The sequence below is a fragment of the Saimiri boliviensis genome, chromosome 5 (assembly GCF_048565385.1).
Source record: "Saimiri boliviensis isolate mSaiBol1 chromosome 5, mSaiBol1.pri, whole genome shotgun sequence".
NCBI classification, from domain to species: Eukaryota; Metazoa; Chordata; class Mammalia; order Primates; family Cebidae; genus Saimiri; species Saimiri boliviensis.
In genome coordinates, this window is record NC_133453.1 from 53,870,214 (window position 1) to 53,895,996 (window position 25,783).

Here is a 25,783-nt window from a genome sequence, read left to right on the forward strand (position 1 = left end):
GCTGCGCGTGCGCGTCCTGTGTCCGACTCTGAGAGGGCAGGGACGGGACGTGGGAAAATGACTGCTCGTCACACGTGATGTCTCGCAGCCAGCGAGCCCTTTCTAGATGGCAACAAGGCTGAGGATGAATCTGGGCGAGCTGGTTGAATCCACGCGTCTGTGCTCCCTCAGTCCTCTTTTGCTTAGGATAGAGCGACTATAGTCCATTGTCGACTCAGCTGGAGACTTTTCCTGCCGGCCCAGTCAATGGTCCCCTATACCATCCCCATCGTAAGTGACTACTAAGCGGCCGCAGCGACTAGGGGTTGCTCCGTGACCACATTACTCAGTTACCTTCTTGTTCTCTGGCGAGGCAGGGTTGAATGGCCCGTGAGTGCAGTGTGCCTCAGATTCCTTCGAAAGATATGGAAAAAACGGAGAAAGTTAACTTTCATTTGAAGGGTCCCTTTCATTTGAAGAGCGTCTGAGATGCTGTCCCAGAGAAGGAGGCACTTGAACTCCTTAGAGTACTGTATTAAGTTATTTTGAGACTTTAGGAAGAGTGCCTGGGTGATTCCTAAAAATTCCTTTATAATGTGAAAGTAACCAGCCTTAGTCTGAACTTGTGTTTGGTAACTCCAGAAATTGCTTGGCACATTACACACGCAATTTCATTTAGTTATCACAACAATTAGGTGGGAGTTGTTACTGTTTTAGTTTTCTAGATGAAGCAGAGAAAGGAAGAAAGATGCCCAAGGTTATATTAAGGAATGAGCCGGAAATTCTAAGCTTGGCAGTCTGGCTTCAGCCTATATATATGTAATATTACCTAACACTGTAAACTTAGATCCTGTTTGAAAAGGTACTTGAATGATGAATGGCCCCATTGATATTTGTACAAACCAAAATACTATCTTTTAAAAATGTGTAATGCTTGGCTGTTTTTTTTTTTTTGTTTGTTTGTTTGTTTTTTTTTTTTTTAAATTGATTATTGTGTAAACTATTTCTGTTAAAAAGCGTTGTGTAACCAGGGGTCATCTTTATAGATAAAAGTTTTATTCTTTTTCATTAAATTGCCGAGGGAGAAAATGATAAACCCCCCTACTTAGTCAAATTGATTATTTACTTAGTCATTTTTTACATAAGATAATATCAAGAAACCCCAAGTGTGTGTGTGTGTGTGTGTGTGAGTGTGTGTGTAGAAAAAATGTGATAGCTACTAAAAGGAATTGTGTGGAGAATGGTAGTTGTGGGTAGACACTTTTTGTCATTTGGTCTCCTGTTGCAGGTTAATGGACTCCCCCCTCTTTTACGTATTTTCATCTTTGTTTATTTTTTGTAATTGTAGTTTTTGTCAGAGGGTGGAGGGATGCAGCCAGCTTCCTCTTTACTCAGTGTTATAATCTCTTGGATTATTTGGGGATCCTCTCCTTTGAGACTTTGCATGTGGAATGTAGTTGTCTTAACTTCCTACTTTTAGTGCTCCAAAGATACTCTTTGGGCCTTTGATTTTGAGTAATTTTACAGATAATTATTATTATGAGGCAAATGAATTATAAGTAACAAATATGGGGAAGCTGCAAAGAATCTAGAATTTCATAATATTATGATAATGGCTCCAGTTTCATGGTTCCTAACTTCCTCTGCCTCCTACTGACTTGCTTTTGTTTTTTCCTCTGACTTGTAGCCCAGATACAAAACAAAGATTCTTTCTTGCCTCAGGTGGAAAATACACATTTCTGAATATAGTCCGTGCTCTCATAGCACTCTCCCTCATCCATTAATTTCTTCATACATTTTAGAAATTATGAAGTCCAACTCATTGAATTCACTGGAATGAGTTGGACTTCATTATTTCTAAAATATATGAAGGGTAAATGGTTTGAAATAGGGTAAATGGTTTTTCATGGTCTCAAATAGCAAATGGAAGCAGGGCTGGGAATTTTATGTTTTCTACTGCTATTTTTTTGACCTTAAAATTCAAATGTAACTTTCACAAAACAATGCTTAGAAGGCATAGTCCAAAGGTTACAATTCAAATACCCAAGAAAGCAGGGCTATACAATTGAGCATCAGGATGAGTGAAACACATTAGGAAGTTGTGGGAACAGTGTTAAACCTGAGATAAATGCCCAGCAAAAAAGAACTAAAAGAAAAACTGCCAAACCTGACTGCTTTGATTTGGTAGACAGGCTGTGAATTTACTGGCTTGGATAAAGCCATTTGGATAATTTTACATCTATTGGAATGTATCAGATGTAATAGATTAAGAAGTAGATTTTGTACTAAATAGAAATTATTGTTTGCTATCCAGCATTCTAATGTCCTTCTGTGTAGGAAGGATATTTATATTAAAATATAGTAATTATGTAAAAATATAGGAATTACATGTTATATTAAAATTTCTACTTTAAATGCAAAACAGGAATTTTCTCCCTTTTCCTTATTCACAGAGCCAGATCCTAGATACATGGTTTAAGATTGAGCAGATAAATTCTCCCTGCTAGGTAAATTCTCCCTGCTATCTCCCCACTATGCCTAGGGCTTTTAATATCAAGAAAACAAGACAAAGACTTGAGAAGAGTATAGGAGTTTTTCAGGGCATTAGAATACATGTATGGTATTACCAGTCCAGTGGTAGCAGGCCAGTGTGGCAAGATCTATACTATTCCTTATTTCTTTGCTATTATTTCTTGCTACTTTTGTTTTCCAAGCTTGATTTTCCAGGCTTCCTATAGATTCTGTGAGCAATATTTCCATAAGCACATTTGCTAAAGTTGATATTTGTTGTTTGCAACCAAGAGCTCCATTATAGGCTGAATTGTATCCCCCAGAATTCATATGTGGAAGTCCTAATGCCTACTACCTCATAATGTGATTGTAGTTGGAGATGGGCTTTTCAAAGGGCATTAAAGTAAATGAGACCCTTTGGGTGGGCCTTAATCCAATCTGACCAGTGTCCTTTATAATAAGAGGGCATACAAAGAGACTCTAGGCACATATGTTCACAGAGGAAAGATACACCACATGAAGACATAGGTAGAAGGTAGACACCTGCAAGCCAAGAGAGAAGCCTCAGAAGAAACCAAATCTGCTGGCACCTTGATCTTAGACTTCTAGCCCCCAGAACTATGAGAAAATAAATTTCTGTTTTTTAAGTCACCCGGTCTGTGATACTTTGTTATTGCAGCCTGAGTAAACTAAGACAGACTCTGATTGATAACAGACGAAACTATGCTATGGGTAGTGGTCAGAGGCAAGACCACTAATTTATCTAAGTAAATTTTTGTCATAAAGACAGGACTAATGTGGCCATATAAATTGCTGATTTGTTTTATGGGTTGAGGTAGTACATTTTAGGTAGTATTTGGATTTGTATAGTGAATGCTTCAAAATTCTGACATGTAGTCAGTCTCCTTTAAGACTTTTTTTTTCCCTCCGAAGTAATATATTACAAAAGATTTGCCAGTGTTTCAGCAGAGCATATAAAATGTCTTTTACCTTTGTCAGTTTCAATTTCAGTACTGTAAACTTTCACTCCAGCCTACACTGACACAAAATTTTCTTAAGTGGGTGACTTAAGTTGGTGACTTCTCTGTTTCTACTTGAAATATTTCTCAGTGCCATTATGATAAGTTATTATGGCATTTGTCAAGAAACCAAGATGTATGATTTCCAAATATTTTTTTGCCTCATTGATGCTAAAATCCTTCCCATGATTTAAATCAACCATGTCATTTCCCTAGTAATAGTTTTCTAATGGCTTCCCATGTCTTTCTAAATGCAATATAAGGGATTCCACATCTTCCTCAGCCTATAACATCTGCTTTTTGTCTTCTGTTATTTTAGTTCTTACTCCTCATTTTAGGCCAGCTTTTCCTATTTCCCACCTCCATATTCCCTCACTACTCTTATGTGCCTTTGAACTTTTCATAGTCATATGTATATACTTTCCCCACTCTCCCGCCCAAAAATCTACCTACCTTCCATCTAGGTATCATAAGGATCTTCTTTGAAATTATTTCCTTCCTACTTTACTGTCCTATTTCAGGGCCACATTTTTGCTTGGACTATTGCAAGTGCCTCTTGTTTCTCTTGATCTAATTTCTTCACAGTGCATTACTCCAAAAGTAAATTCTCTATTGTATGAATTTGCTAGTGTCACCCTATTTTATAATTTCTTTGAGGACCTCCCATATATGTATATACAGGTTTAAATTTGCATTGATGATTCTTCTATAGCAGGCGTCCCCAAACTACGGCCCACCACATGAGGCCCCCTGAGGCCATTTATCCGGCCCCCCCGCCGCACTTCAGGAAGGGGCACCTCTTTCATTGGTGGTCAATGAGAGGAGCACAGTATGTGGCAGCCCTCCAACAGTCTGAGGGACAGTGAACTGGCCCCCTGTGTAAAAAGTTTGGGGACACCTGTTCTATAGCTATAATAGTTAATTTTCCTGTAACAAGTATAAACATTTTTCATACATTTGTATAGTCTTAGAAGTCAAAATCAAAACCCCATAAGGAATTTTTTTCTTCTCTGTAAGTTTGTAGACTGAGACATGATATTTTATTCTTCTATGTTTTTCATAACACATTGCATATTTTCTTAAATATAGATGCTTAATAAATGTATATTTCAGTGGTTCTCAAGTTATGCTCATATGAAAGAGTTCAGTAGGTTGGACTAATATGATCTACTAAATTGAATGATGATGTGTTTCTAATTCACAGAAAAATAAAGTATTTTTGTCCATTTTAAGCTTTCTTCCCACATACTCATTTCTTTTTTTTTATTATTTTACTTTAAGTTCTTGGGTTCAGTGCAGAACGTTCAGGTTTGTTTCATAGGTTTACATGTGCCATGGTGGTTTGTTGCACCCATCAACCCATCATCTACATCGGGTATTTCTCCTAATTCATTCTTTAAAAATTAGTAGATTCCTAGCCTTTTTCAGCTAGCAGATTAAAAAAAAAAAAAAGAAACAGTAATGGATCAAACATTTTATGTGACTGAAAAACCTATATATTCTAAACAATGTGGGGACATTTATGTAAAATATGGTCTTATGTTACAGTCTTTTTGGTCAAATGAGATTTGCATGTTTCCCATATAACACTACAAGATCTAGGCATTTTTTACCTGAAAATGTTTCAGAACCACTGTTTTAATGGATTGAATACCATGTCAACTTATAGGTGGATTTAGTGTCACTCATCCTTGAATCCTAAAACCTTTGAAGTCATAAAATTGTTCCTAAAAGAACTATCAAATTAGACACTTATTTTTTTTTTCTTATGAAAGCTAATTTTCCACTTGTTTTTTAAAGCATACTGTGTAAAAGGTCATGTTTTAGATTCAGAAATATGTGGGTTAAATTTCTTCCCTACCACTTTAAAGGTGACTTTAGGCAAATTGTGGGACACCTCTAAGCTTTACCCTTCTCATATATAAAAGAGAAATAATTAATACTGTTTCTAGATCATAGGTCTATTGGAAGGAAGAAATGATAGAATGCATGTGAGTCACTTGTTAGAGTACTTGGCACATATAAACACATAATTAGTGTTAGTGGATACTACTACATAATTCAGGTTAGAGTGTAAAGAAGCAAAGAATTCAGCATTGATGACATTAATTTCTAAATGAGTTTATTCCAGTAAATATTAAGAATATAAGATCAGGAGATTGGGTGACTGAATGTGGAAGCTGAGGGGGAGAAGTCAGAAAGCAGAAGAGGATCCAGGTGTCAAGCATGGGCAAGTGATCAATGCAGATGCCAGGGAGTTTACTTAGGCAATGATTGGAGTGTGTGGCCAGGGCAAGAAATAACATATCCAGTTTTGGCTCTGTTTAATTTATGGTCCTAGTGGGTCAATTATGTGGCAAAATCCAATGGCATATGTTTGACTTGTGAACTCAGAACAGAGTTTAGAACGTAGGGGCCAATGGGAATGGATTACTTTCAGAAAGATTGTAGAGAGCAAATAAATAAATAAATAAATAAATAAAAATGTGGGGAACAAGGTTTAAAAGGTAAATACCGAAAAAGAAGCTTAGGGAGGAAAGTGAGAAGAGGCAACTATGTCAGGACCGTAGGGAGAAGAACCTTTCAGGTAGTAGGGTGTCAACAGGGATTAGTAATTTTGCCTTGAGTTGGCTTAAAAAATATGGCTGCTTACTCATTCCAAATTAGGATGAATCATACTAGACTTCTAATTTAAAACATAGCTATCTGAAACAGGTGTATATTTCAAACTCTACTGGCCTATATTTCTTTTCTTACTTATATGGATACTGCCACCTGCTGATAAGTGCATTTTTGAGGGGTCTTGTTGTAATTATGACATTGTATTTAAGGTATTGTTGCCCTTGTTCCCTTTTGGGGGTATATTGTTCTCACAAGTCTCCACATGGCTGGCTCATTTTCATCCTATAGATAGCAGCTCAAGTAGCAATTCTTCTAAACAGTTATCCCTGACCACTACATCTAACCAACTTCTGCTCTCTACCCCTAGTTATGATCTATGTCATCACTTGTTTCACTCCTTTAATTTTAGATTTATGTTAATTTGTAATTACTTTGTGTTTTTATGTCTTCATTTCTTACTTGGGTGCCTCTTGTCCCAGAATATAAGCTTTATGGGAGCAAGAACCTTTGTTCTCGTTTACCATTGCATTAGCAGTGCCTAATGCAACCTGTCTCCCAGAAAGAGCTCAATAAATGTGCTTTTAAAGATGAATGATGGCGCCAGGGCAAGGTGGCTCACGCTGGTAATCTCAGCATGTTGCGTGTGGATCACGTGAGCCTAGGAGTTCAAGACTAGCTTGGGCAACATGGCAAAACCCTGTCTCTACTGAAAAAACAAAAATTACCCGGGCGTGGTGGTGCATGCCTGTAATCCCAGCTTTCTGGAAGCCTAAGGCCTGAGAATCGCTGGAATGCAGGAGGCGGAGGTTGCAGTGAGCGGAGTTTAGGCCACTGTATTCCAGCCTGCACTAGGAGTGAGACTTGGTCTCAAAAAAAAAAAAAAAAAAAAAAAAAAAAAAAGATAAAAAGATGTCAGAGAACTAGAGCTGACTGACAGATCTTGCCCCATTTGTGCTGTAAGAGCATATTTAGTTTTGGTGTTTATCTTTTGTTTATGAATTTAACAAAAGCTTCTGTGCTAAGATGTTATGAGCACTCTAATACATCTGGGGATTTTTCCAATAATAATGGGGATGTGCTATTTGTCCCTAAGTCCAAAATTACGCAACAAAGGAACAATTAATAGATGGCACTTATAAGCATAAATGTTTTTAAATAGGTGTATGCATACATTTGAAGGCTCCTTTTCTTTTCTGTTTTTCTCTTTCATGAGATGGAGTTTCATTCTTGTCACCCAGGCTGGAGTGCAATGGCGCGATCTCAGCTCACTGCAACCTCTGCCTCCTAGGTTCAAGCAATTCTCCTGCCTCAACATCCTGAGTAGCTGGGATTACAGGCATGCGCTACCACGCCCGGCTAATTTTTGTATTTTTAGCAGAGACAGGGTTTCTCCATGTTGATCAGGCTGGTCTCGAATTCCTGACCTCAGGTGATCCGCTCACCTTGGCCTCCCAGAGTCCTTGGATTACAGGCATTAGCCACAGTGCCCGGTCTGTAGGCTCTTTTTCTTTAAGTTCCCCTGATGAAACCTCAGCTGCTTATCATGGAATGTGGGTTTGCAATAGTGGGGAATGGGAAATGCATAATGTGGAAAGGTAAACCTTGCTAATATATTTACTTGTGTTCTGGACTCAAGACAGCACTTTGTCTTTTTTAACGATGCAGGTTAACAACACAAAATGAGAAAAGATTTCAAAAATTCTGTGAGACAGGTCTTTTCCAGCAACAGATTATTCTGTAAGTCCTGGAAGGGGCCAGCAAGTGTCACTAGCAATTATATTTTTGAATTGAATATTGGAAAAAAGTCTGCAACGTTTATTCATGTTCATACAAAGACAAAAGGACAAAATGTTTGAAACTGAATCAGTCCTAAAATTATCCGCAAAGTATAGGTTAACAATGATGTGCCATCAGTAAATGCAAGATAATGTGGAACCATAGTAGATGAAATAATTTCTCACCTAAGGAAGTCAGAGAGAGCTTTGTGAAAAAGGTGCTATTTGAACTCTGGAAATAAGAGTTTGCCTAGCAGAGCAGAGAGTAGTGGGTATTACAGGCAGAGGAAATAGCATGTGCAAATATGTGAATGTGTGAAAGTACATGACATTTTCAGGGAATGACAATGATTTGGTGAAGGTTTGTTGAGACAGTGGTAGAGATGAAGCTAAAACATATTAGGATTGGATTTTGTTGAAACAGTGGTAGAGATGAAGCTAAAACATATTAGGATTGAATTTTAAAGGGCCTTATATATCATTTTAAAGAGCTTGGGCTCTTTAAACTGGTTATTGGTGAGCCATTCAAGGTTTTTATAGCGATATATGATCTCAGATCTATATTTTAGCCAAGATAAATCTGACAAAAAGTAAATTAGAATAGGGAGAGACTAGACATAGGGAAATCAATTATTTGACTCATGCAGTAGACTTGGAAAGGAATAATGATAACCTGTACAAAGATAGTAATGATGAGAAGAAAATAAGTTGTGAGTTATTTAAAAGGCATACACAGTAGGGATAAATGCATATCAATGAATATGAGAGGTAAGAAGGAGAAGTAGGAATTGAGGATGATTGTTTTCTATTGTGGGAACTTGGGTTGAAGTTTTTAAGAGCCAAATTGGAGCAAGGAGGAAGAAAAATGGTTTAGTTTTGGACAGGTTGTATTGGATTTCTAAGCAGATGTAGGATAGGCAGTTGAAAATACAAATATAGGTTTGGGAAAGGAATTTAGATGAGAAACAATGACTTTAAATTCATCTATAATATAGATAACAATTGAAAAATGGGAATAGTTGAGATCACCCACGGAGGGTGAATAAGAGGGCAGAGGTAAGACCCTTAAGTAACAGCAACATTCAGGAAATAAAATGTAGAAGTCTGTGGTAGTATAAAATACGTTCATAAAATAATTGATACTCTTTAGAGGTGGAGCTGAATTCCCCTCTTTTTTAGAGTGGAATTGATTTAGTGGCTTACTTCCAATAAAATTAAAGCAGAGGTAACAGTGTATGATTTCTATGGCATAAAATGTACTGTAGTTTTCTCTCAGTATTGTAGTTCTCTCTCTCACTCTCTCTCTTTCTCTCTCTCTCTGTCCCCCTTTTCTCCCCCCTCCCCCTCCCCCTCCCTCCCCCTCCCTCCCCCTCCCTCTCCCTCCCCCTCCCCCTCCCTCTCCCCCCTCCCCTTCCCTCTCCCCCCTCCCCCTCCCTCTCCCCCCTCCCCTTCCGTCTCCCCCCTCCCCCTTCCTCTCCCCCTTCCCTTCCCCTCCCCCTCCCTCTTCCTCCTTGTTTCTTCTGGTGAAATCTGTTATGCTGTGAAAACACTCAAGCAGCCTGTGAAGAGACCCATGTGGTAAGGAACCAAGGCTTCTTGCTAACAGCCAGTGAGGAACTGAGACGTCTGTAAAAGGCTAGCAACAAACTAAGACCTTTACCACAGCCATATGAGTGAACCATTGTGGAAGTGAATCCTCTATCTTGACTGTGATTTCATGAGAGATCCTAAGCCAGAAGGGTCTTTTTCCTTTTCCCCAAGACATTTCTAAATTCCTAACCAACAGAAACTTTGAGGTAATTAATGTTTGGTGTTTCAAGCCACTAAGTTATTATCTATTTAATTATTATTATTATTATTTGAGATGGAGTTTTGCTCTTCTTGCCCTGGCTGGAGTACAGTGGCTCGACCTCCACTCGCTGCAACTTCCACTTTCTGGGTTCAAGTGATTCTTCTGCCTCAGCCTCCTGAATAGCTGGGATTACAGGCTTGAACCACCACACTCAGCTAATTTTTCTATTTTTAGTATAGACAGGATTTCACCATGTTGGCCAGGCTGGTCTTGAACTTTTGACCTCAAGTAATCCACCCACCTTGGTTTCCCAAAGTGCTGAGATTACAGACATGAACCACTGCTCCCAACCCTATTAAATGATTTTAACTTTTATTTAGGTTCAGGGGTACAAGGGCAAGTTTGTGATACAGGTAAACTCATGTAATGGGGGTTTGATGTACAAATTATTTTGTCATCCAAGTGCTAAACATAGTATCTGATAGTTATTTTTTCTGATCCTCTCCCTCCCTCCACCCTCCTTTCTCAGGTAGGCTCAGTGTCTGTTGTTCCCCTCTATGTGTCTATTGGTTCTCTTTATTTAGCTCACACTTACAAGTGAAAACATGAGGTATCTGGTTTTCTGTTCCTGCATTAGTTTGCTAAAGATAATGGCCTCCAGATCCATCCACGTTCCTGTAAAGGATATGATCTTGTTCATTTTTATGGCTGCTTTGTATTCCATGGTGTATATGTACCACATGTTCTTTATACAGTCTGCTGCTGATGGGCTTTTAGGTTGATTCCATGTCTTTGCTATTGTGAATGGTGATACAGTGAACATTCACGTGCATATGTCTTTATGGTAGAACAATTTATATTCCTTTGGGTATATACCCAGTAATGGGATTGCTGGGATGAATGATAGTTCTGCTTTTAGCTCTTTGAGGAATTGCCATACTGCTTTCCACAATGGCGCTAGTTTACACTCCCACCAGCAGTGCATAACTATTTCCTTTTCTCTGCAACCTCACCAGCATTTTTTTTTTTTTTTACTTTTTAATAAAAGCCCTTCTGACTGATGTGAGATGGTACCTCATTGTGGTTTTGATTTGCTTTTCTCTAATGATCAGTGATGTTGAGCTTTTATTTATATGCTTGTTTGCCACATGTATGTCTTCTTTTGAAAAGTGTCTGTTCATGTCCTTTGCCCACTTTTTAATGTTTTTTTTTGTTCATGTCCTTAGCCCACTTTTTAATGGTTTTTTTTTTTTTTTTTGCTTGTAAATTTGATTTGATTAGGCTCTTTATAGATGCTGGATATTAGACCTATGTCAAATGCATAGTTTGCAAATATTTTCACCCATTCTGTAGGTTGTCTGTTTATTCTGTTTATAGTTTATTTTTCTGTGAAGAAGCTCTTAAGTTTAATTAGATCTCATTTGTCAATTTTTGCTTTTGTTGCAATTGCTTTTGATGTCTTTGTCATGAAATCCTTGCAGGTCCTATGTCCAGAATAATATTGCCTAGGTTGTTGATATGGTTTGGCCATGTCCCCACCCAAATCTCACCTTGAATTATAGTAATAGCCACATGTCAACGGTGGGGCCAAGTGGAGGTAATTGAATCACTGCGATGGTTTACCTCATACTGTTTCCATGGTAGTGAATAAGTCTTACCAGATCTGATGGTTTTATAAATGGGAGTTCCCCTGCATAAGCTCTCTTGCGTGCTGCCATGTAAAATGTTATTTTGCTCCTCATTCACCTTCCACCATGACTGTGAGGCCTCCCCGGCCACGTGGAACTGTGAGTCAACTAAACCTCTTTCCTTTATAAATTACCCAGTCTTGATTATGTCTTTATTAGCAGTGTGAGAACAGACTAATGCTGTTATCTTCTAGGGATTTTATAGTTTTGGGTTTTACATTTATGTCTTTAGTCTATCTTGAGTTAATTTTTGTATATGGTGTAAGGAAGGGGTTCAGTTTCAGTCTTCTGCATATAGCTAGCCAGTTATCCCAGCACCATTTACTGAATAGAAAATCCTTTCCCTGCTGCTGTCTTTGTCAGCTTTGTTGAAGATCCAGTGGTTGTAGGCATGCACCCTTATTTCTGGGATCTTAATTCTGTTCCGTTGTTCTGTGTGTCTGTTTTTGTACCAATATGCTATTTTGGTTGCTATAGCCTTGTAGCATATTTTGAAGTTGGGTAACATGATGCTTTCAGCTTTGTTCTTTTTGCTTAGGATTGCCTTGGCTATTTGGACACTTTTTTTGTTTCATATAAATTAAAAAATTTTTTTTTCTAGTTCCATGAAGAATGTCATTGGTAGTTTTATTGGAATAGCATTGAATCTGTATATTGGTTTGGGCAGTATGACCATTTTGATGAGACTGATTCTTCCTATCCACAAGCCTGGAATGTTTTCCATATATTTATATCACATCTGATTTCTCTGAGTAGTGTTTTATAATTTTTATTGTACAGACCTTTTACCTCCCTGGTTAGCTGTATTCTTAGGTATTTTATTCTTTCTGGGTCAAGCCACTAAGACTTAGGATAATTTGTTACATAGTAATAGATAATTAACACAAAGACATTGAAGAAGAAAAGGCAAGGAGTTAACAAAGAAGTAGAAAGGAGGTAAGAAAAGAGTCGTGTTGAGAAAACCAAGAAGAAAGAGTTTTCAGAAGAGAAATGATGTCAAATGCTATAGACAAATAATCGTGATACAATTGAAGAAGCTCTTTGGGTCTAGTTAGAAGGACATTAGTGATTTAAATGAAATCAACTTGATTGGAGTTGACGGTGATGGAAGCCACATTATAATGGGTAGAAAAATCAAATGGAATATGGGAACAATATATATAAATGACTTAACGATATTGGCAGTTAAAAAAAGTGGATTGTGGGAATGAGAAAAAGTAATAAAAGATATATTTAACATGGTGGGGAAGCTTGAATATGTTTATTGATTGAGAGGTCAAAGGCAGCCTAGATGCAGAAATTATAACCAATTTATTGACAAAGCACAAACAGGGAGGCTGAAGAAAAGGTAGAGAACATAGAGAGAGGTGTTCTCCTTAGGACAGTAGAAAAAGTACCAAGTTTATGTACGAGATAAGAGGAAATGGAGTATGAATGGACAAAAATATAGGTATTTGGAGGTAGATGTAAGCAGAGGTGAGTTTCTTTCAATAGTGCACTTTTTTTTTTTTTTTTTAAGTCATCATTGGCTAAAAGTAAGGGGGCAGGGACTGTAGGCAGGTAACTTATGAACTTACTGGGAAGCACTCTGAGCCCATCTTAAATCATCTTTCCCTCCTTTTTATCTATTTTTCCACAATCTACCTTTTCTCCTTTTCTTTCATCTCCTGTTGAGTACGGCTAGAGAAAATCATCCTAATTGGTGTTTTTAATGTATTTAAATATATTCTTTCTTATGTGTTCTTGTGAGCAAAAAACATTTTTAAAAAGGAGTATAAGACTAACTTTTATTAGAGGAAAAACATTTTTGTTACTTTATTGAGGCCTACAGAATAGGGTGGAGGAAGTAACACATTGATTCACTACTGAATGCCTTATTGAATGCTATAGCCCAATTTTCTGTACGACTTTCTGACTCCTATTTATTACAGAAGATGAATGGCCTACTAACTCACAGTTTATTATCTGACTTACCTGTAGCTTTTTTTTTTAACCAACTACAATAGACTTACAAGTAAATTGGAGGGAGAATTGAGATATATTAATTCAAATGTCAAGTGCAAACGACCTAAAAATCCACACAGCAAATGGTATCCTGCAGTTACTGGTCTCCTTTTCACATTGTAGGGCAAAAGTAGCACACACAGATTTGGAAAAGCTATTGTGTAAAAGGAGACAAAATAAATTCAGCAAACCTTATTACATGGCTTTGATCAAGTTATTAATGTCTTATGGAAGTGTAGCAGATCCTCCAAATGGAATACATTTCAGATGAAAAGTCAGGGAGGTTTTTCTGACTTTATGTGTGAATCCAATTTGTAATTCGTGTTTTACTGCCATATATCAAGGCTAAAAATCAAGATACACTTTTTTGTCAGTTAAATAGAAAGTAAGTTTTTAAATTGCAGGAATATGAAAAATAGTTTGAATGGTTATTGGTGATATCTTTTCCTGGGTAGCTACAAGAATCCTATAATGTGTTGAATGTTTCAAGACGTTTTCACACGTCTTACCTAATATGAGCTCAGAAAACCTGGTTGAAAGTAAAGTTATTATAATCTCTGTTTTTCATAGAAAACTGAGGCTTACATTAGTTGTCTAGAGTCACTTGTTAAGTAGAAGAACCAAGACCGTCTTCGTATTTCAAAGTCCAGGTTTTTAAGTTATTAGTTAGCACAGATTTTACTAGTGTTTGGTTTTTAGTTTGACCAATATTTACCAAGTTTCTTCTCATTACTCTGCTTTTTTATACCTAGTGAAATTGGTTTTGTAAAAAGTGATTAACTTAAAATTGCAAAAATTTTTGTTTTGTAGTTTTAAATTAACTTAGAAAATTATATATTTCTCTGTCCGTAAAGTTTATTTTAAAAAACTCCAGTTTTTGTAGATATTAACTTGAGATATTAACAAGACAGATAGTAAATTTTACTGATTTCAGATATTAAATTTCTTAATATTAAAAAAAATCATTTTTACTATGTAGAAACTGTGATTCACCATTTTTACCAAAGAGGATGGGGAGTAATTTTCCTTTTTATTTGTATGGCCAAAGATCTTCAATACATAATTTAAACAATTTTTAAAATGATCTCCTTCAGCAAACTTTTTTGAATTACCTTTTTTTCTTTTCTTTCAAAGTCATCTCTGGCAAACACTTCATGACATCATATTTATTATCACTTCAATCAAGTATTATCTTCTCATATTTTACCTGCATGAGTCTTAAGTTTTGAGTTTTCTCCATATGCTTTTTTTCTGAAGAAATCTTATTTCCTCTCATGGCTCTATATAATACTGCATGTAGGTGGGTCAAAAATGATTACATGTAGCCTCCTTGGTTTGATTCCTGAAGTAGCAGCTCCTATTGAATCAGTGCCACTCGCCAGAGTCTTAAATGTGCTCAGCCTTTATGAGCTATTCCAAATGGTAGTGAAGGCTTCCCAAAAAGAGTTATTTTCCTTTTTATAGTGTCACATGATTTGTTCTTATATCTGCATTATAGAGACTGTATGCCATCTATTTTCCTATTTATCTCCCTCATCAAACTGATTCCTCAAGGGTAGAGGGCCCATGTTAGAGTCACATCTGCTTCTCCTCTCCTGTTACAGTAACTGGTACACACACATTCAATGTATACATTTGTTGAATAAATGAATGAATGTTGAGCAACTATTCCATTTGTATTGTGATAGTCTAACTTGTGTTAGCCTAACTGACTCCATCTTAGCTGTGAGCCAGACAGACTCCATCTTAGCCTCTCCCTCCCCGACATCTGTCCTACCATGTCTCCCTCAGGTGCATAACTAGGTGATGCAAATGCTGTGCTCACTGCCGCCATGCTTATTCTACCATAAACCATTATAACCACATCCTGATTGGCAAGCACACCCGCTATTGTGAATACTCCTCCTTGGACCCCCCCCCAACCCACTTGGTGATTGTATGGAAATACCCTGGCCTGCAACCACGTTCCTCTAACTTGCTCATTTTGCTTCTGTAAAATTCTGCTTCAGCTAGGCTCCCCGACCCCTACCTTAATCAAAGTATAAAAAGGAATCAAGCCCCTTCCTTGGGGCCGAGAGAATTTTGAGTGTTAGCTCTCTCTTGGTTGCTGGCAATAAAGGACTCCTGATTCTATCTCAGAGTGTGGTGCTTTCTCTATGACTCTCTTGTTTACAACAGTATTAGTTCTCAGTGGCAATGTAATGAATTCCCCAAAACTCATTGGTTTAGAAAACAAACATCTATCATCTCATACTTTTTGTTGTCAGAAATCTGGGCTTAGCTTATGGAGACTTCTGGCTGCAATCCAGGGGTTACCAGGGCTGTGATCTTACCTGAAGGCTTGAGTAGGGGAAGGTCCACTTGTAAGTTCACTTAAGTGGTTGTTGGCAAAATTCAGATCCTCATGGACTATTAGACTATCTTAATCCATTATCCAACTGTTTTGTATGAAGCAAGACATTAAAGAGATTTGAAGAAATGTGTAACAATGCTAACTTTCTTATTACTTAATTTTTCTAGAAAATATATTTTTATAAAACACGCTATTATATAAATATAAATGTAATAAACCTATGCCAACCTGTTTAATAAGTTTGTTATTGTTATTTTAAAATGAATAAATATTAATGAAACTTTTCAGAATTAATTTCTAATATGGTATTGAGAGATTAACCCTCATAAACAGCAGCTCTTTGGTTTCCCCAAATTTTTAAGAGTGCAGAATGGTTATGAGAACAAGTTTGAGTGCAGCTGCTATAAATGGTGAGTAACAAGTTGATCTCATGGCATGGGTGGCTGTTCTTATTTGAGCAGGCCAGGTTTGTCTGTCTGTTTTAAAGAGGTGAAAAAAAAAAAACAAAAAAACTCTAGGTCTATTTCCCTCATAGGCAGAGGCTGAGCCAATTTTCATTACACAGGTGTCTTAGTCTATTCCTGCTGCTGTAACAAAATACCACAGCCTAGGTAATTTATAAATAATAGACTATAACAGAAATTCATTTCTCATAGTTCTGGAGGCTGAGCAGTCCAAGGTCAAGGCATAAGCCTCTGGTAAGAATTTGTTCTTTGCTTCCAACACAGTGCCTTGTTGTTGTGTCCTTACGTGGCAGAAGAGACAATGCTGTGTTCTTACATTGCAAAAGAGATGGAAGGGCCAGGAAGCTCTGTGAAGTCTCTTTTATAAGGGCATTAATCCCATTCATGATGGCAGAGACCTTTATCAGTGCCCTAAAGGTCCAATCTCTTAATACCATTAACTTGAGGTTTAAGTTTCAATATGAATTTTGGAGGAATACAGACATTCAAAGCATAGCAACAGTGTTGTCATCAAAGTCATGCTTGGGGTCTTTCATTGTGTGCTTAAGATCAGTGGTATACTGCAGCTTGCCATTTGACTTTTGACATCTTTTGTAGCTAGTATTGGTTCATAAAAGTAGATTGATAAATTTTTGGAAATTTTATGCTCCAGTCGTGAAAAAGCCATTATTGAAAACTATTCAGATTTGCAAGAAAATCATTTGTATTGTTAACAAAGATAATATATATCAGCATTATCCATGCTCTTGAGGTTATGTCTATTGTATCTACATGGTAGAAATATTACATTATAATGTGCTACTGTACATCTTGTTCCAATTCTGTGTTCAGTGATGTCACATGGTTAGCTTGAAATCAACTGCATTGGGAACATTTACAAAAAGAAGTAGACAAATCCTACAAATTAGAGTTCTTTTTCCCTCCTCTTCCCTACGGAGTTGGTTGGTTAACATATCACTGAATGTGATTATTTTTTGATACATTGAATTTTGTTCCTCTGACATTTATACTCCCCTTCATTACTGGTAGAATATCTGGAATCTGGTCTTTGTTCTTTCTCAAGACAGATTTTTATTGCTTAATAGAAAGGAGATGTAGCTTGCAAATAGCTTGCCTTCTTGGATTTTGTTTAATGGAGACAGCTTCTGAAAATATTCAGGATAGAGGAGAAAGCTGAATTCCTTTGATGGAAATGAGTGAGGGAAGATAAATTCCCCAAAACTGAGACTAGATGTTTATGACTCCCATGAATAGTGGTGAGTCACACTATATTCCCTGACAGTACCCTCTGGAACTGGCAAGACATTTGAGTGGTTTTACTTTGTGCTTCTCCTGGGCCCACGGCAATAGGACTCCCTGCTTTGACAAATATTTCTGCACTGAGATTTGACATGAGATGAGCAGAGCTGTCTTCTTTTAGAGACTGACTGTATTAGTCTGTTTTATATTGCTTATAACAGAGCATTTAAAACTGGATAATTTGTAAAGTGAAGGAATTTATTTTTTATGATTATAGAGGCTGAGAAGTCCAAGGTTGAGGGGCTACATCTGGTGAGGGTTTTCATGCTGGTAGGGGCTTTCTGCAGAGTCTCAAAGTGGCACAGGGTGAGTGGGCTGAGTGTGCTAACATGGTAGCTCAGGTCTTTTTTTTGTTTCTTGTAAGGCCACCAGTTCTAATCCCATGATAACCTATTAACCCATTTACCTTTTAATCCATCGAATCATGAATATATTGATGTATTTATGAAAACAGAACCCTCATGACCCATTCACCTCTTAAAGGACCCACTTCTTAACACTGCCATGTTGGGGATTACATTTCTATATGAATTTTGGAGGATACAACTATTGAAATCATAGCAGGGACTAAGTGACCTTGGAGAATGAGATATCAAAGGAGAACGTGATTATGAAAGATGAAAGGATGCTTGTGACCTCTTAGGACCTAGGCTGAATTTCCTGCTAGCCTGTGTGATGAACACTTGGAGTTGGAATTAATTTCATTTAAAGAACATAAAAGAAATTTGGTATTCCGTGCATATCTGTTTGAAGTTGAAGATACAGTACATACCTATTTTATCCATGAGGGTTCTCCAGGGAAACAAAATTAATTAATTAATTAATTCATTCCTTTGTTTCTTTATTTTTGAATTGGTTCACGTGATTTTTGGGGGCTGATGAGTCAACATTTGTAGGGCAGGTTAGCAGACTGAGTGAAAATTCATGCAAGAGTTGATATTGCAGTCTTGAGGCAGAATTTCTTCTTCTCTGAAAAACTTTAGTATTGCTCCATAAATCTTTTATTATTATGATTACCTGTATATTTGCTTTTGACGTCATAGACAAAATAAAAAGGATATCAAAATGTCCGCAAGGAAAAAATAGGAAGAACAAAAACAATCAAGCATTTGCTAGTGCCAATTTTGGTAACCTAAAATGCTTTTAAAAACAGAGTTTTAAAAACAAAATTGTATTTACTTAAGGTATACAGCATGTTTTTTAAGTTTAGTAGCTTTTAGGGTACAAGTGGCTTTTTGTTACATGAATGAATTGTATAGTGGTGAATTCAGAGATTTTAGTGCATCCATCACCAGAGTAGTGTACATTGTACCTAAAATGTGGCTTTTTATCCCTAGCCCCCTCCCCACCCTCTCACTCCAGAGACTCTTAAAGTCCATTATATCACTCTGTATGCCTTTATTTACTTATAGCTTAGGTCCCACTTATAAGTGAGGGCGTATGGTTTTTGGTTTTCCACTCCTGTGTCACTTCACTTAGAATAATGGCCTCCAGCTCCATCCAAGTTGTTGCAAAAGTCATTATTTCCTTCCTTTTAATAGCTGAGTAGTATTCCATTGTGCACATATACCATATTTTCTTTATCCATTCATTAGTGGATGGGCACTCAGGTTGGTTCCACATCTTTGCAATTGTGAATTGTGCTGCTATAAACATACATATGCAAGTTGTTTTTCGTATAATGACTTTTCCTTTTGGTAGATACCCAATAGTGAGATTGCCAGATCAAATGATTGATCTACTTTTAGTTCTTTAAGGGCTCTCCATACAGAAAAACAGATGAATTCTTTAAAATAAGCATCCACAAACACTTTTTTCTTGTCTAATTTTATAAAAATCTACTGTGATTGTTTCATGTGCTGCATGTCTACTTTATTCTCATTCCTCTTGTTCCCCCAGCATTTTTTTTAAACACTGATAATAGTTGGTATTTGAAAAGCTTTCCATCAGGAAAAAAATAATTCTTATAGACAAGAAGACATGCTATTATATTTTGAATAAATTTGAAAGCAAAGATCATATGAATTAATTGGTATTACAAAGGGACATAAATGGATTGTTTATTGCACCTTTCTTTCTGCAGCCACTTCCAAGGTCCTTTTGTTCTTTATAATAAGACAAAAATAAAAGTTTAATCAATAGAAATGAGCTTGGTTCCAAGATAAGAGTTAACCTTGGATTTGAATGCTTCTATTGATTTAGCTGTATGAACCTGAGGCAGGATTTCATCTAAGGATTGGGGTGTACTTTAGTTTAAAATGAGTGCTTCTTAAGTTGTTGGCAAATAGACTGGAATTGCCAATAAACTTGGCTGAGACGGGCTCAAACAATAGCTAAGCTCATAGAAAGATATAACTCAGATAAATATAGGAGTCAGAAAATGTTCCCTTTATAAAAAACCATTCTACACTGTAATTATCAAAATAAATATCACCAGTTATGAGAAGTGAAGCTAGCCAAAATACTTCAAGGACCCGTGTGACCTTCACTGTGGAAAATAGGGGCATAGTTTCAATCTTTTTTTTTCCCTTAAGAATTATATTCTTCCTTTTACCTACTCTCACTTTCAATTTCTATAATCTAAAATATCAAATTCACCTACATGAAAGTCATAATTTTGACAACTTCTTAACTTCTTAAATACTTGTTTAAAAGGTTCTGGCCCTGAAACCTTAGACAATGACAGTGGTTAGCTCATTAGGCATAGGGATGTGGAAGGCAGGTTGAAGATGACACAGAACAATTGTAACCTCACGCCCACTCCTCCCTCTCCTTCCCCAGTTCCCCATTTGTCACTGCACCACATTGTAGACATAGTTCAGCCAACGAAATAATCAGCTTACTGCAGAGGAAAGGAAGTTTACTACTGGAAATAATGCAGGGTTTGTTTTAAATGTTTTGATGAAGATCACTGAGGTTTTGATTAAAGTTGATAATATATTGTATTTTGTTTTATTTTATTGCCTTCTAGAGGTTAGGAATGCAATGTTGAATTAGGCGTGGCCCCTGTTCTTAATTTAATGTAGATTTAGACATGAATTAGTTACTATACAACGTGGTAAATTCTATAACAGAAGTCTGAAATGTATTCTGAAACTACAGTGCCAGGAACAACTAACTCTGCCTTAGGATAAAAAGAAATTAATATAAAAGTAGGTCTTATAGTATTTTGAAAATGTGTTGACATAGTAAAAAGTAATTTAAGGGAAGAAAAGGCCTCTTCCAAAAGTAAGAAGCCAAAAATGCAAGGATATGAGAAAACAGATCCATTGGCCTAACACAAGCAGACACAGGGAGTTATAACGAAAATGAAAAGTGTAACACCCTGTAATTACAACATGCAAATAAGGGAAGCCTAGGTATCATCTTTGCAATCCCTGGTTAACAGAAGAAACAGCTGGGTGAGGTGGCACATGCCTGTAATACCAGCATTTTGGGAGGCTGAGGCGAGTGGATCATTTAGGGTCAGGAGTTTGAGGCCAGCCTGGCCAACGTGGTGAAAACTTGTCTCTACTAAAAATACAAAAATTACCTAGGTGTGGTGGTACGTGCCTGTGATGTCAGCTACTCAGGAGGCTGAGGCAGGAGAATCACTTAAACCCAGTAGGCAGAGGTTGCAATAAGCTGAGATCATGCCCCTGTACTGCAACCTGGGTGGAGGAGTGAGACTGTGTTAAAAAAAAAAAAAAAAAAGGAAGTGAGGAAACAGAGGAGCAGTTTTTGATTTTGTTTCTTTTTGTATGGATATATATGTAACTAAACCTGTACATTCCTGAACTTTTTGGGTACTATAAACCTGTAGCTTCTCTCCCTGCCTTGGATGAAGTCAGTATAGGTAATCACAAGAATGCCAAGACATGTTGCCACATTTATTCTCCTAGTCAATATCAGTGAATAGAAAAAACATTTTACTGGAGGGAAAAAGCAAAAGCTATACAAGGAGACAGCAGAAGGAAGTGGGAAAGGCTCACAATAGAAGTAGTTTTTTCCAAGTATGTGAGCAATGAAAAATGTATTCCAGGAAAAGCAAACTGTAAGTGCAAAGGCTCAGGAGCATAAGATGATTATGGTGAATCTGACGAAATGTGAGTTGATTGAAGGATCTAGAGTAGCAGCCATCACCTCCAGAGTCATCACCTCCAGCTACAAGGCATGGCTTTTGGTACATCACTACTCTTTGAACAAATCTTCAACTTGATAAATTGGGTTAAGACAGTATATAAATTTTGGGAATTTGAGGGAGCAGAGTGAAGTCTCTGATACTAGATTAATTTTTAGATCATTAGAAGATCTGTTTAGAGGTCTCAGAGTAGGCATATGAGCTCCTGGGGATTGGTTTTATCTCTTCACTTGCCCTGGTTTTCTTTTACTGGTACCCATTTGTCTCTTCACCTTTAGAAGCCTCTTGACTTTAGGTGCCCAAATAGCACTAAATAAGAAGAAATAAGAAGATGCACCACTGCTTTAAATTCAAAAGAGCTCCAGGTTGAAGCTATTAAAATTTAAAAAGCACAACTCCATTGAGAAGTTTATATTAAATTTGATATAATTCCCTTTTTTTATTTCTGATTCCATTATATATGCTATTGAAAAATGCATGCCGTAGTAAAGTCTTAGTAAACTATATGCTATAATAAAGTTATTGTTTTCATTGTTGATTTTTATTTCTTATGATGAATATGTCTTGGATCAAAAAAAAAAAAACAAAAAAAAACCACCCAGTGATACTCTTAACACAAAAAAGTAAAGTTACAAAAAGTTCAAAGGCATAGTGCATTAGTTTTCTACTGTTGAAAAACAAATTACCACAAACTTAGCAGTTTAAAAGGTCATACACCTATTATCTCTCAGTTTCTGTGGGTAAGGAATCCAGGCATAGCTTAGGTGGGCCCCTGCTCAGGGTCTTACAAAGCTGCAGTAAACCTGGTATACAGAGCTGTAGCTTCATCTGAGGCCTGCCTCCTCTTCCAAGCTCACTGGTTGTTGGCATAATTTGATTTCTTATAGCTGAAAGACTGAGCCCTCCCATCCTGGAGGCTGCCTGACATTCCTTGCTGTGTAGCTCTCTCTACAGCATGGCAGTTTGCTTCTAAGAGGCCAATAGGTGAGTGTCTGCTGCTGCTTTGAGTATCTTAAGAATCCATCTGATTAGGCCAGGCCCCATCCAGCATAATCTCTATTTTGGTCAACTAATTAGAACCCTTAATTACATCTGCAAAAATCTTGTTACCTTTGCCATACAATATGCTCTTATTAAAGGGAATGATATCCCATTCTATTCACAGAAACTGCCTATCCCAGTGGAGAGGCATACAAGGATGTAGAGCAGTGGAAACCATGTTAAAATTTTGCCTACCATGGCTGGATGCAGTGGCTCGTGCCTGTAATCACAGCACTTTGGGAGGCCCAGGCGGGTGGATCATGAGGTCAAGAGATCTGAGCCATGCTGGCCAACATGGTGAAATCCTGTCTCCACTATATATATAAAAATTAGCTGGGTGTGGTGGTGCACACCTGTAGTTCCAGCTACTAGGGAGGCTGACGCAGGAGAGTCGCTTGAACCCAGGAGGTGGAAGTTGCAGTGAGCCGAGATCATGCCACTGCACTCCAGCCTGGTGACAGAGTGAGACTCCATCTCAAAAAAAAAAAAGAAATAAATTGTCTACCATATGTTAATTATACGTTATATACATTTTTCCTAGTCTCACAAAGATGCTGAGAAATTTTAAACCTTAGTAATACTTAAGCCTTATATTCTATCACAGCACTATCGAATAGAAATATAACATAAACCACAAATGTGAACCACATATGTAACTTTAAAATTTTTAGTAATCAAATAGGAAAAAGTAGACGAGAAACAGGTGAAATCAATTTTAATATATTTTAAATATAGCCAGAATATTATCTTCTCAACATGTAACCAATATAAAACATTATTAGATATTATGTATTTTTTAAATACAAGGTCTTTAAACACCACATCTCCATTTTGGCTGGCTGCACCTCACTTGCTCAATATCCATAGGGGCTCTTGGCTGCTGAATTTAACTGCACATGGCTATCACATGCCTTTTTTTTTTTTTTAACTTTTAGGTTTTAGGGTACAAGTGAAGATTTGTTACATAGGTAAACACGTGTCACAGGAGTTTGTTGTATGTATTATTTCATCATTCAGGTATTAGCCAGTACCCAATAGTTAACCTTTTCTGCTCCTCCCCCTCCTCCCACCCTCTCCTGTCAAGTAGAACTCAGTGTCTGTTGTTTCTGTCTTTGTGTTCATAAGTCCTTATCGTTTAACTCCCACTTATAAGTGAGAACATGCAGTATTTGGTTTTCTGTTTCTGCATTAGTTTACTAAGGATGATAGCCTCCAGCTCCATCTTATTTTCCCACAAAAGCCATGATCTCATTCTTTTTTATGGCTGCATGGTAGTCCAAGGTATATATGTACCATATTTTCTTTATCCATTGTGTCATTGATGAGCATTTAGGTTGATTCCATGTCTTTGCTATTGTGAATAGTGCTGCAATGAACATTAATGAGCATGTGTCTTTATGGTAGAATGATTTGTATTCCTCTGATATTTACCCAGTAATGGTATTGCTGGGTCGAATGGTAGTTCTCCTTTTAGCTCTTGAGGAATTGCCATTACCGTTTTTCACAATGGTTGAATTAATTTACACTCTCACCAACAGTGTATGTGTTCCCTTTTCTCCACAACCTTGCCAGCACATGTTATTTTTTGACATTTTAGTAATCGCCATTCTGACTGATGTTAGATGGTATCTCATTTTGGTTTTGATTTGTATTTCTCTAATGATCAAAGATGTTGAGCTTTTTTCATATGCTTGTTGGCCACATGTATGTCTTTTTTGAGAAGTGTCTGTTCATGTCCTTTACCCACTTTTTAATGGGGTTGTTTGTTTTTCTCTTTTAAATTTGTTTTAAGTTACTTATAGATGCTGGCTATTAGACTTTTGTCAGATACATAGTTTGCAAATGTTTTCTACCATTCTGTAGGTTGTCTGTTTACTCTGTTTCTTTTTCTGTATCACCTGCCTTTTCAACAATATCCACCAGGTGTCACAACAAGTTTACAGCTCAGCAGTGCCAATCCTTTTCTTCTTTTGGTGACAAGAGTTAGGATTCTCTTTGTATTCATGTATTTTTTACTTTCTGCATATTTGGTATTTAACTTGAAATTTTTACCTAGATAATTAAGAAATTAAACAATGTAAATTTTACTACTTAAGTAATCAAATTTAAATTCAAAATTACTTGTATATCTGATACACCATTCCTTAGTTTTTCTGTAATTTCGTCCTAGTTGATCTGCCTGGTGAGAAAGCAAATAATTATGAATTACATGCACACTCCATACTTAACAACATAATCACAATTATTTTAAAGTTAGATCATTTTAAATGCCCAAGGAATTTTTACAACCTCAGAATCAATTAAATGGTTTTCTTTTTACTATCTCAAATTGTTTAATAGAACATATTAAAAATAGAATCCCAAAGTTTTGAAAAGTAACAAAATGTTCTATTACAAAACTGCACACTATTACGGCAATCTACAAATTGCCAAGGGAGGTTTCTAATTCTTACACACACAGTGAGCCCTGATGGGATTATGATGTTTACATTTATTCGCACTTATTACTGTGAAAAACAGACTCATTTAATTTACATTTTGTTATTTATAGGTTGTGATACAATTTCCTTTTATATGAGAAAAAACTACCTTTGTTAATAGTATTCTTTGGTTTTATTCTTTTATAGTCTTTCTCCTCAGGTGTCTTCTAGGTAAAATTAAATACATATTTAGAGACTGAGTCTTCTAAAATATTTTCTTCTTAACTTTTGGGAAATCATTAATTTATAAAATTTAAAAAATATTTACAGATGCCATACAGAAGCAGTCATGAATGGGGAGAAGATTGAAATATGTTTTTATCACTAACTTCCGTAAAATGAGAATAGTTTAGTTTTATAGCTGTAATTAAGCTTTCTCTTTGTTCTGTTCGTTTCAGCTACATGATATCTGTAAGATGTCAGTAAACTTGATTCTAATGAGAAACCATAATTATTTATCTCTAAAAGATGTGTACTGTCAATTAGGTTCAGAAGAAAGGAATGAGACTTGGCATTTTAACTCATATTGAAGAGAGAAGTGACTGGTGTTGTAGCCATAACTATAGAAGAAGATGGAAAATCATTAAGTGAAAGTGTGCAAATAATATTTTAAATAAAAACATAAAATCTAAAATT

At 36.6% G+C, this 25,783-nt stretch overlaps 1 long non-coding RNA gene across 1 annotated transcript in view; it reads left to right on the forward strand.

Moving 5' to 3' along the window:
* The first annotated feature begins 17 nt into the window (after positions 1-17).
* Positions 18-25,783, forward strand: part of LOC141584572 (uncharacterized) — a 536,063-nt gene continuing 510,297 nt past the window's right edge. The window contains exons 1-2 of the long non-coding RNA XR_012517685.1: positions 18-270; positions 9,462-9,702. This is a non-coding gene — a long non-coding RNA (uncharacterized LOC141584572). The remainder of the gene's footprint in view (positions 271-9,461; positions 9,703-25,783) is intronic.